The following is a 12,494-nucleotide window of genomic DNA, read 5'->3' as shown; positions in this document are numbered from 1 at the left end:
GAGCTCAGAATGCAGCGGCTTCACAGAATATTCCTGGTGGTAACTACTGACGACACTGGGGTAGACAGCATTATCATGATGATTATGACATGGACGAGGTGACAGGGATGTCTCACAGTAAGGACAGTCAAGGGTAGAGTGAGGGACCAGTTCCGAAACCTGTAGATCAGCGCAGTCCTTATGTTACTGCGGATTTGCATCGCTCAGCTAAGGAATTTCCGGTGGATACAGGTTCACTGGTCCCCGGGGCAGGTCTCTCTGGCCAAAATAATGTTTTGATAGGATTTTCCGGTGTACCGGTTGTGAGCCCCATTTCCAAACCTCTTGCACTGACTATAGGTCATTTATTGTTCCCCTGAAGACGTTTACATGACAATGGGTCCTAATGTGGTTAATGCTAAGCAGTTTCTGTCCAAGGGTGTACCACTCCGTGCTGAATTCAAAGACTTGCCGCCCTTGTTATGGGCAATGGGTGACACAGACATAGGACTATTGCAGATACCCCCGGTTTACAACATAAAAATAAAAGACAATGCCATCTTGCCCTGTATTCCTCAGTACAAGATACTGCAGGCCGGGTAGCGAACCTTATTGCAAATTATAAAGGACTTGATTAAGTCAGGGGTTGTTAAAGAGACTATTGTGAATGTATGCAACAGCCCTATTCTTCCCATTTTTAAGAGGGCCCCTTCGGGTCCTCCGATGACCATCCAGATGTTTATCGTTTTGTGATTGACTTGTGCAAAGTTAACAAAATAGTAGTTCCTCAGTTTCCTGTTGTCCCTGACATTACTTCCCTTCTGATGATGATTTCTTCCTCTGCTAAATTATTTTATATCATTGGTCTGAAAAATGCCTTCTTCAATATTCTGATTCACCCAGATAGTAGGCACTTGTTCAGTTTTACACTGACTGCAGAAACTTTAGATTCTGTCGCACTCCTCAGGGCTATACTGAGAACCCTAGTATATATAGCCCAGCTTTAAAAGTCCAATTAGATTCCCTCATACTCCCTCAGGTAATGTGTTGCTCCAGTACGTCTATGATCTTCTCATTGCTTCTGACACTGAACAGAGTTTCAAAGACATCACAATCAAATTCTTATTGCATTTGGCACATTATGGACATAAAGTGTCCCTTTCCAAATTTCAATATTGTCAACAGGAGGTCAACTATTTAGGTCACCTACTGTCGAAGGAGGGTAGGAGATTGACTCCTGAATATATCAGCACCATTGTTAAAATGCCTATCCCTCAAACTAAAAAGGATGTGCTCGCTTTTATTGGCATTACTTCCTACTGTTGCCACTGGATCCCAAATGATTCCCTACTAATCAAACCCCTGCTCGTTTTGATTATTAATGATGTGCATGAACCATTGCCCTGGGGGATTGAATTCCAGCATTCTTTTGAGCAATTTAAAGTTGCGCTTTGCTCTGCACCAGGGCTCTTGGTACACCTGATTATGCGAAACAGTTCGTGCTGTACGTACACAAAATGGCTGGTTGTGCACTTTCTGTGGTAACACAGGCCTTTGGAGGTGAGCAACGGCTGTGTGCTTATTTTTCTGCTTTGCTTGATCTTGTCGCCAGAGCCCTCCCGAGCTGTCTAGGAGCGGTCGCGGCTTTGGCCGTCTCAATAAGGCAATCGGCTGGGCTCGTACTTGATACTGACCTCACAGTCATGATGCCCCATGCTGTAGATACCCTTTTGAATAAGACCAAGACACAGCACCTCACCAGTACACATCTGACCGGTTACGAGTTAATTCTCTTTGCTCCACATGTCACGATCAAAAGTAATGCCACTCTGAACCCAGCCACTTTGCTACCCATCCCTTCTGAAAGTGAGGACATTGACATACATGATTGTATCTTCCTGACAGAGGAAGAGACGAAAGGACGGGTAGACCTGACTGATGTTCCCTTATCTGACCCCCAAGGGGAACTATATGCCGATGGCTCTTGTTTCAAGTTACCAGATGGCACTACAACAGCTGCATATGCAATAAAGACACTGCACACTGTAGTTGAGACATCATACGTTCCTTATCAGTCGACCCAAGCTGCAGAGCTTGTTGCCCTTATTCAAGCTTGTGAGTTGAGTGAGGGACTGGCTGTCAACATCTATACTGACTGTCAGTAATTTTGGATGGCTCTGGGCCGAGAGAGGGCTTCTTGCTTCCCATGGGATGAGGATTCAGCATGGCCCCCTGATACATAAATTGTTGTAAATTGTTGTGTCTTGTAAAGCGCACTGCTACCCGGAGGCCTCGTAGCGCTATAGACCGCTGGGGAACCCGTCCTGGCTTTCCCTGTGAGATAGTCCCTCCTGGGGGTCTCCAAGGTGAAACCAGGCATCCCCGGCGTTTGTGTGGGGCCGTTGTGGAGATGAGGCAAGCTAATGCCCAGAGTTGCCGAGTGTGCTCCCTGGTCGGAGTAGGCACCGATGCGAGAATTATCAGTCCGCTGATCCTGGTCCAAGACCCTGCCGCGTCGGGAATCGAACCCTGGTCCCGGGCCGTTCTCTGCACTCGGGTCTGCCGCCTCTAACCATTGAGCCACACCCCTCCATAGACTTTTGTCAGCCTTGGCCTTTCCCAAGAAGTTAGCAATTGTGAAGTGCAGCACTCACAAGAAAATAACTAATAATGTGGGTAAAGGAAATCTCTTTGCAGATCAGACAGTTAAGGAGACAGCTCGAACAAAGATGAAAAGGATGTTTGTGGCAGGTCCTGCTAAGTGGTCTCCCGAGGTTACCATGTTTGAGGACACACTGGAAAATGTCAAGGAGATACAAAGTGAGGCAACTATTGAGAAACTAGCGATACGACAGGAAAGCACAGCACGTTGGGATGATGATGGGTGTTGGACTGATAAGTCAGGATAACAGAGATGGATGTTACCAGACGCATATGCTCTTCCCGTAGTTACCAAGGCGCACAGGCCTGCTCATATCAGTGCTAGAGGTATTTGTAAGTTGTTAGAACCTATATGGCCGAATGACAATATCCCAAAGACGGCTGCTCATTTGCTTAACTTTTGTATGGTGGGTATGATGCACAATCCTGGGAAACGTACCCCTACGCCACCTGGTAATTTTGCAACCCCCACTTTCCCTTTTGAAGTCCTCCAGCTTGATTATATAGAGATGGACCGGGTCAATAATCTGAAGTATGTGTTAGTGGTTGTATGTGCGTTCAATAAATGTGTTGAGGCATACCCCACCAAAGAGAATACAGCCATAGTGACTGCGAAATCATGCCTAAAGGAGTTATTTCCTCGCTGCGGCTTGCCCCGTTTGATTTGGAGTGATAACGGAAGTCACTTCAACTCGAAGGTAATCCAGTTAGTGTGTGAAGGTGTACATATCAAGCAGAAATTCCATGCTGCAAATCACCCCCAGTCAGCAGGTTTGGTTGAGAAGTACAATTGTACTCTCAAACTGAAATTGGCAGAAATTCAAGAGAGCACAGGGTTGCAGTGGCCAGGTGCTTTGCCATTAGCCCTCTTGTCTACAAGAATGACAGCTCACTCTAGAACACCTTATCAGGTCTTAATTTGGTGCCCGGCAAATGTTTGGGCGTCCCGTGACCTCGAAGGTTCTCCAAAATTGAATATCCTCTGATGATGGATTATCTGCATGAGTTAACTAAAAGTCAGTGTTCTATTCACCAACAGATTCACAATATACTCCCACCAGCACCTGAGGTGCCTGGGCACGATATTCAGCCCAGAGACTTCATCTTTACGCACAACTTCCAGAGGAAGAAAGCCTTGGAGCAGAGGTGGAAGGGGCCATTCCAAGTGATCCTTGCTACACGCACCGCCGTCAAGGTCACCAGCCGGAAGAATTGGCTACACAGCCAGCATTGCTGAAAAGTACCTCTTCCTCTGCCTTATGACCAATTGGTACTTGATGGAATTGGAGATTCAGAGGGGGAGCAGCTGTCCCGCTTTGTCCCTTTTTCAGATGCCCAGCTAACGTGGGCCCAAACGGAGGATGAGAATAATGCAGTGTTGAATGCGGCAGTGCCCCCTGAGGTCAGGGCTATACAGGAGCCCCGATCTACTGGCTCATCTGTGCTTGAGTTCCAGTCCATTGGCCTCTTTGTGTCTGAGCCCCTTTGTCCTGACTCCTCTATTGCTGGATTAGTTAGGTACAGTTTGCGCCCCTGCTGGAGGAACAGTGCACCAAAGGAAAGTCAGATTAGCAGGGATGGACTTGATAAATCAGGCAACAGTAGCGTAGGCAGAGACAAGATTGCTGCATTGTTCAGACACTATACAGCATAGCTCGACAGTGCTCCACTGGAGGTGGGTACTTTATCCTGTACGATGTGGGATTTTCTTCAAAAGCTGATCTGACAACTCCACCGCCGGTGTTCAACAGCGCCAATGTTGAGGAACAATAGGAGTCTGCCAGTGAGGCTCTAACGGATGCTGGGAACATTTGCCTCTTACCCTTTGTTTTCTGGCATTCCTTCCCCTTGATTTCATAATGTCCCTGTTTTGCCGACCCAATACTCAGGAGGAACAGCCATTTGCAGTACCGCGTTTACAGCTGGATGAGTCCAATTGGTCTGACTGGTCCATAAAGAGCGAAATAGTTTTCATAGTGATCGTTGTGATTTTCTTAATGACTGTACTTGGAGTAGCATGGTTCTTGGAAGACAAATACCCAGTGCATTCCCTGATTGGTACTACGCCTGCCCCCTCCCCCTCCCCGAACACATGTTTGTCATTTTGGCCCCTCACAAAGGAGAATATCGCAAAACAGATGTAAACAATGTATTGTTGCAAACGTTTCATTCGGCCCATAATACGTCTAATGCTACTAATTGTTGGATCTGTGGTTTACTCCCCTCAGTTACACATAAGAGTGATATCCTGTTGTTGATGCCATTCTCTTACCTGGGTAGCTGTGAGGGGTGGTTTGAACTGTTCACTAAGGTACATTATCACTTTCATTCTTCTGCCATGAATAGGACATCTCCTGATTCTCACACAGTGGTAGAATATATACGTTTCCATCAAGGGTTTATTTCCACTGGGTCTGGATGACAAGAGACACCAGGTACGTTGTCCCCATCAGCTTTTATGAATATATATGAGAAGGTAAAGAACAAAATATGGCTTTGAAATGAACTGTTGGATTTTCAAGGTTTCAATGCCACTGAACATTTTTGATAATTCCAAATAAGTGATATTATAAAGGAAGAGGCAATGCCGGTGTCAGTAGTCAACACAACAGCTGGTTTCTGTGCCTAGGGAATAGAGAAGGTAAAGGTAGGGGAGAGCAATTGCAATTACATTTATACATTGAGTACGATTAGTAGACCACCTTTGCTTCCACCACAAAATGGTTACTTTGTTTTTGGGTCTCAAACTTATGTCTGGCTTCCTAGGGGATGATCCGTTACATGTTACCTCTCTGTCCTTCTTCCCCCAGTGTACATAACACCGTCCAATTACCATAAGGACCATTGATTATAGCGTAGGAGTGCACACCTTCCCCGAGTTAGAAGGGGTATTAACACAGAAGATATAGATCAGACAGATACCACTTTGCAACAGTTTACAGACGCCATCAAGGGTATCATACCATTTTGGGGCCCCATGGCTACCAGTCTCAATATTCATTGCCTCACGTGAGTTGTAGAGGGGCTCATTAATGCCACAGCTGGAGTTTCAACAAATACTACAGCTGTGCTCCAGGCCACGAGACTCTTGTTTTACAAAACAGGATTGTGTTAGACGTCATCCTTGCTTATCGGGGAGGGGCCTGTTGCGTCATTGGCAGTAGCTGCTACATATACATCCCAGACCACGCCCCTAATTTATACTCTGCCATTCAGAAGATGCACAGGCTTGCATCCAACATCCACCAAGAGAATGGTACTTAGTCACTATCTGGATGGTTCTGGGGTCTGTTGACGTCCTGGGGTTGTAAGATTCTCATTTTCATAGTTGTAATTGCTGGCATAATTTTCACCTGTTGTCTGTGCATACATTGCCTTCCATTGTGCAAAGACTCTAATGCCTAAACCGAAGGTTTTAGTATCTGACACTAAGACAACAGCCATGATGATGCAGAGTATATAAGATCTCATGTCAATAGATGAAGGTATCTTTGAGTATTGATAACGCATGTATAAGATTGCAATTGGTAGTCCTTTTTTAAATAGAGAGTTATTTGCTCGTACTGTAGAATTAAAGTTAGCATTCGCTGCACCATTTTGTACTTAGCTGCCATTTTCAGCAATGATTGAAACTAACTTATGTCTCACTTCATGTCTCCCTCATTAAAAAGCAGCTGCCAATGTGTCCTCTGTACGTGTATTTCTTCAAGGTTGAGTTTTGCTATGCTAATGAATAGACTGTTCATATTATTGCATACCTTTCTGACTGGATAGGCCTGCTCCCACAGCATAGAGTGATGAGGGCAGACAGAGTAACCTTGAATGCAAGATAATGTGTGCCCGTTCTGAGGATTGTAACTCATCTTTCTGTATCTCTTTTGTTCACCAGCTACCAGGCGGGAGAATTCCAGACAGGGCATGTATTTAGAGGTATTGGAAATGTACTTTATGCCTTACCATGTTGTCTGAAGTCAGACCCTCTGCAGCAATCTAAGGAGGCTGGTCAGACCGGACACCACTCAAGTGTACCTTCTATGAATGTCTTTAGTTTGTATTCTCTACTGTCTGACTGACTCTTCATTTGTATGGAAGGCAGAGGGGTGTTGCGAGCGACCCGGGTGACCCTAATCGGGTCACTTCCTTCATAGGGTTTAGCCACAGGTCGCTCATACCCAGTTTGGCCAACCATCCCTTGATGTAGTTGAACCACTAAACACACCCTCTGGTGTCTGATGATAATGCGTCTAAAAGTAATTCTTTCATGAGTAATGGTGAGTCATTCGACCAGATACAAGAGTATGTGCTGTATCCAGCAAACAATCAGTGAGGTACCCAGGAGGGTGCAAATGAAGGGGAGGATTGCAGGGACAGGTGAGTTTCCTGTAAGAAAGCAATCTCAATGTGGTGTGTATGGAGGTAGGATAGCACTAGCTTACATTTCCAGGGGTTGTTGAGGCTGCGAACATTCCAGGTCAAAAACCGCGCTTCAACCTGTGTGTCAGGAGCTACCGTCATAAAGGTGCAGGAGTGAAAATGTATTGTATACACATGTGGAGTGTGTTATATGAGATGAGGAGAGTGGTATACATGAGAGGGAGAAAGAAGGGGAAAAAGACACTTAAGAAAAGAGAAAATTCCAATTAATCCACCCCCTCCCACACCAGGCGAAAACAACCCTGGCAAACTCCCAATGACCAATTCTAGAAAAACGAACATCCCAACATCATACCAGCTGAGGTTATCCGTACAGGATGGACAACGCTTTGGGGGCCCAAAGCCCGGTCTGTAGAGATTGTCACTGAAATGGAGAGAGTTATTGTGAAGGGTGGAGGACCCTTAACTTTGCATAGCCACGGTGTTAGATTTTGGGGTCTCTAGTTGGCATAGGTAGGTACCTGTGACAAATAGGGACCCTTGCATCCAGTCAAGGTAAGGGGGTACACTTCTAAAATAACCCCTGCTCACCCCCTTGGTAGCTTGGCATCAGCAGACAGACTTATCTCGGATGCAGTGTGTAAAGCATTTGTGACCACATACAGTAATCCAGTGACAACACTACAGATGGACATCACACAGGTGTTATATCAAAAATAAGTATTCTGTACATAGATTTAACACAATACCATAAACGACAAAAATCCACAATATTGTACTTAAAAGGGTAGAATTGGCTTAGTTCGATCTTAAAATGCAACACTTTGAGTCAATGTCAATGTACCTTAAGATGCGACACGCAGGGCAACAAAAGTGTTGCAGGAAAGGTGATGCGGTAGTCCCTGGCACGCAAGGACGGTGATGCATTGAAGATCTGATGCAAAGGAACAAGGATGGCGTCTTCTTATTGATGCAGTGCGCTTCTCCAAAGTTATGAGTTGTCTCAACTTGATGCGACAGCTGCAGCGGCAACACCCTTGTTCAGAGATGCGACGGCAGCGGCTCCAAAGGTGGCACGCTTCTCCGTGGATGTGAGGCGCTTCTACGGTGCAATGCGTCAGCTACAGCAGCGACATCCTTGTTCAGAAATGCGATGGCAGCGGCTGCGATGCGCTTCTTCGATGTTGCAAGACGTTTCTTGTGATGCAGTGCAATGCGTCAGCTACAGTGGTGACAACCTTGTTCAGAGATGTGACGGCAGCGGGTGCGATGGCGACACGCTTCTTCTTCGTGCGTCGTGCTTCCAGTTCCGTGCAACACGCAGTCCCTCGGAATGCCCAAAACAGCAGCAGGCACTTCCAAAGAACTCTTGGGGAGCTGGTGGTTGAAGTCTGTTGTCCCTGAGACTTCAGCAGGAGGCAAGCTCTTCTCCCAAGCCCTTGGAGAACCTTACAAGTTGATGAAAGTTCACAAAGTCCCTTTCTTCTTTCTTTGGCAGTCAGGCAACCACTGCAGGCCAATATCCCAAGACGCACTTCAGCTTAGGGATAGTCTCTCCTCAGTTTCTTCTGGTTCCTCTCCTCAGTAAAGATGTCTTCTTGTTGTCCAAAAATGATCAAATTCTTGGGATCAGGGTCCCACTATTTATACCCCAAAATCCTTTGTCCTCTGAGGGTAGATGGGCCTTTGCCTAACCCAAACCAGTTCTGGTCAGTCCTGGAGCACTCTGTTGACATGACTCCTTCTTTCCTTTCACAGTGCAGGGCAGAAACATTAGACGCCCCACAGGAGGTGAAGCCAGCAATGTGAAGAGAAGGCACAGCCCTGGAGCACTCGGTTGACATGACTCCTTCTCTCCTTTCACAGTGCAGGGAAGAAACATCAGACGCCCCACAGGAGGTGGAGCCAGCATTGTGGAGGGAAGGCACAGTTCTGGAGAACTCTGTTGACATGACTCCTTTTCTCCTTTCACAGTGCAGGGCAGAGACATCAGACACACCACAGGGGGTGGAGCCAGCATTGTGGAGGGAAGGCACAGCCATATTCAGGTCCAGGTGCAACGCCTCACTCCTATCTAGATGCAGATCTCTCTATTCACCACTGGGCTGACTCACCCCGTCTCCTGGAATCCCCCAGCCCCTGTCACTCCAACTCCAGACAAGGAATACACAACCTAGCAGAGGCAGGCTTGGATAGTTAGACAAGAAAAAACCTACTTTCTAAAAGTGGTATTTTCAAACACAGAATGTTAAAATCAACTTCACTAAAAGATGTATATTATCATTCTGAGTTCAGGCATACTAAACTGGAATTTCTACCATGTTCCCTGAGTCAGTTATGATTATAAAATGTAATAATCTAACTAACCATTCTGGGCTATGGGGAATAGTAATAGTCTTGCAATATGAAAAACGAAAATAGCAGTAATTCACTATTAAGACATGCCACGCACATCAGGGCTTGTCCTACCTTATACATACAATGCACCCTTCCCTTGGGCCTACCATGGGGGTGTCTGACATGAAGAAAAGGGAAGGTATAGGGACTGGCAAGTGGGTGCACTTGCCCAGTCAGCATGGCAGTACCAGACTGCACACAGGTTCTGCAATTGTAAGCCTTTGACACATTTGTACAGGTTGCTACTGTGGGTGGCACAACCAGTGCTGCAAGCCCACCTGCAGCATTTGGTTTACAAGCCCTGGGCACACCTGGTGCACTGTACTAGGGTCTGACAGGTAAACCAAACCAGTCAATCATGGAATCACTAATTCATACATTAATTTACAATAGGGAGAGCATATGCACTTTAGCACTGATCAGCAGTGGTAAAGTGCCCCGAGTCATAAAACCAACAAAAACAGGTGAGACAAAATACAGAAGGAAGGCAATAAGTTCAGGGATAACACTGCAAAAAGGGCCAAGTCAAACACAATGTATAAATTGTAATCATGCAAATGTACACAGAAATGAAAACTATTATGTGCATGACATTAATAGAGTAATCTAATGGTAGTGGAAAAAGTGGAGCCATCGCTACTCCGAATGGAAGAGTTCTGCAGTGGCTGCCTGCTGTCCATCCAGGGATGAGAGGCCAGATGAGTGAGGAGGGCTCTTACGGTTGTTATCCTTTTGTGTTTTGCAAAAAGCAGAGGCAGGTGTAAAAAAAGCAGGATTTGTCACCTAGAGTCACCAGCAGTCTCATTGGGTATTGCATGGTGACGAGTTGGGAAAGGGTGGGGTAGAGGCTGCAGTCCGGAGGGTAGTTGAGTCTGCGCATGGCGTATTTCAGGCCAAGTTTGCGGAGTTGTGCCTTAATGTCAATGAACTTTCGCTGCGCTTCCTGGACCACCGCTGTGTGATCAGGGTAGAAGGAGAGCGAGGAGCCCTAATACTGCAGTGGGGAGTTCCCACTGGCCAATCGGAGGGCAGTGTCATGGTCCCTATAGTTTAAAAGACGGGTGACAATGGGCCTTGGAGGGGCTCCAGGGGGAGGGCATGGAAGGGTCCCAAGGACCTGAGCGACCTTTCCACAAGGTATACTTTGGAGACGTGTTGGGGCCCAAACAAATCAGTAAGTAATGGCTCTACAAAGAGTTCTGGGCGTCCGAGTTTGGTTGATTCTGCTGGTCCCAAAATCCTTATGTTATTCCTCCTAGATCTGGTCTCTAAGTCCTCATTTTTAACTGCCAGCACCTTAAACAGTTACCGTTCCAATCCAGGCATTCTCCCATTTTGTCAAGCCATGTAACAAGAATGTTGAATCTTGTATCAATGGCGCGGAATCCGGATTTTAGTTCCGCCATAATAGCTGCTGCGCCATCAAGCAGGGGCGGTTGCACTTCAGAGTCTGCCTTGCCCCAGTGTCTTGGTTCTGTCGCAGGCGGTCTGGAGCACAGGGCCTGTCAAAAATTAACTTGAAATGTTTAAGGTCGCTGTGAACCATTTTGTCTGCAGGTGGGCCAACGGTGAATGTAGGTAAGGCGCGGGTGCCTTTAATGCTGACCTTTTAATGGTAGGGTAATATAGCGTGGGTAATGGTCACCTGCCCTGAGAAGAGGAAAGTTGGTGGCATCCAGTGTTGTAATTGATGTGTAGAAAGTGAGAGCCCAGTGGAAACCCCTTGCGTCCAGTGAAGATGTAAATTGGGGCCCCACCAATGCGGGGCCTCTGGGGTGTACCAGGCAAATTGTAGTTCCCCAAATTGGAGGCCACAAAAGGGAAGGATGCTGTCCAGCAGCAGAGCCTGACTAGGCCAGGCCCCCCAATGCTGTGTTACGGAAGTAGGTAAGGTCCCAGGGGGATCCAACGCCGCTCGGGCCCGGGAGCATGTCAGGTGGCCCCCACCTACACCACAGCACTGCAGGGTTGTGCCAGTCCCACAAAAAGGGTAGGTGCAGCATACCAGCCCAGTCCGTATGAGGTAATATGAAATGTTATGGTCAGTTGTGTCCCCTATCGTAGACCCCACCGGCTCCATGTACGTGCTTCAAGTACATGTATGTTCCCTCCACTTCCAGCTATGAAGACGCAAATACATTTGCGTCCAATGTTAACATGTCCTCTTTCAGATCCACCATGAATGGGTCTGATATTCCGTTCCTAAGTGTGCCTTGCCAACGCCTTTATATGGTGCACTTTCATGTTTTCTAGCTCTGGCGAGTTAGGCCCTGATTTCTGCCATCGAGCCTTTTTTCTGCCTCCTGTCTCTGAAAGCCGCAGTCTGCTGCTTCCTGACCCTTGACTTACTCCCTGCGCGGCGAGCGGTGCCTGGCTCGGCCTGCCTTGCCTGCCAAGACTGTATTCAGCCTTCAAGTTATCTGCTCCGCTCCTCGAAAATACATTCCTGTCTAGTAGTTTAGGAAAACATCCTTCCCAGCTGCAGAGCAAAGGGCCCGGCCTCACTGTCTCCGTGCAAGTAATTCATAGCTTCCGTTACCATGGTAGGCCCATGGCCCCTCGCATCTCATGTAGACACGTAGTCGCATATGCACGCACTAGCAGTCAGTATAGAATAGCCTCTGCCCGAGAGACCTTTCCTTCTAGATAATACAGTTCCTCAAACACAAGATATTAGATATGATTTGGGATTAGGTTGTTCTGACACCCCAGACTTCTGTCTCCTCATGTAGGGCTAAATGTCAAGTCCCCTTCACCCTCCAGTTTCACGTCAATCACACGTCATGCTGCTGCGCGCGCATCTCTGCCACATATTTCTGCTGACACTGCAGGATTCTCCTATGGATCCACCCACTTGTAATACGTTTCATGTGACGTTGTCTAGCACACACCTCTGTATACGCCCTCATGCACGCCTTCTGTTACGTACATATGTCCTTATCTCGTTTCTCTCAGCTGTTACGCCTCCTGCATATGTCTTTATTGTAATGCATATACTATATATATGATATCCTGTCAATAAAGTATTGTCTATCCCTTCCTGAACCTTCGTGGTGATGGAACATGATTGCCTGGTTCGAACC

This window comes from Lissotriton vulgaris, chromosome 2_1 (genome assembly GCF_964263255.1).
Source record: "Lissotriton vulgaris chromosome 2_1, aLisVul1.2, whole genome shotgun sequence".
NCBI classification, from domain to species: domain Eukaryota; kingdom Metazoa; phylum Chordata; class Amphibia; order Caudata; family Salamandridae; genus Lissotriton; species Lissotriton vulgaris.
This window is presented reverse-complemented; position numbering follows the sequence as displayed.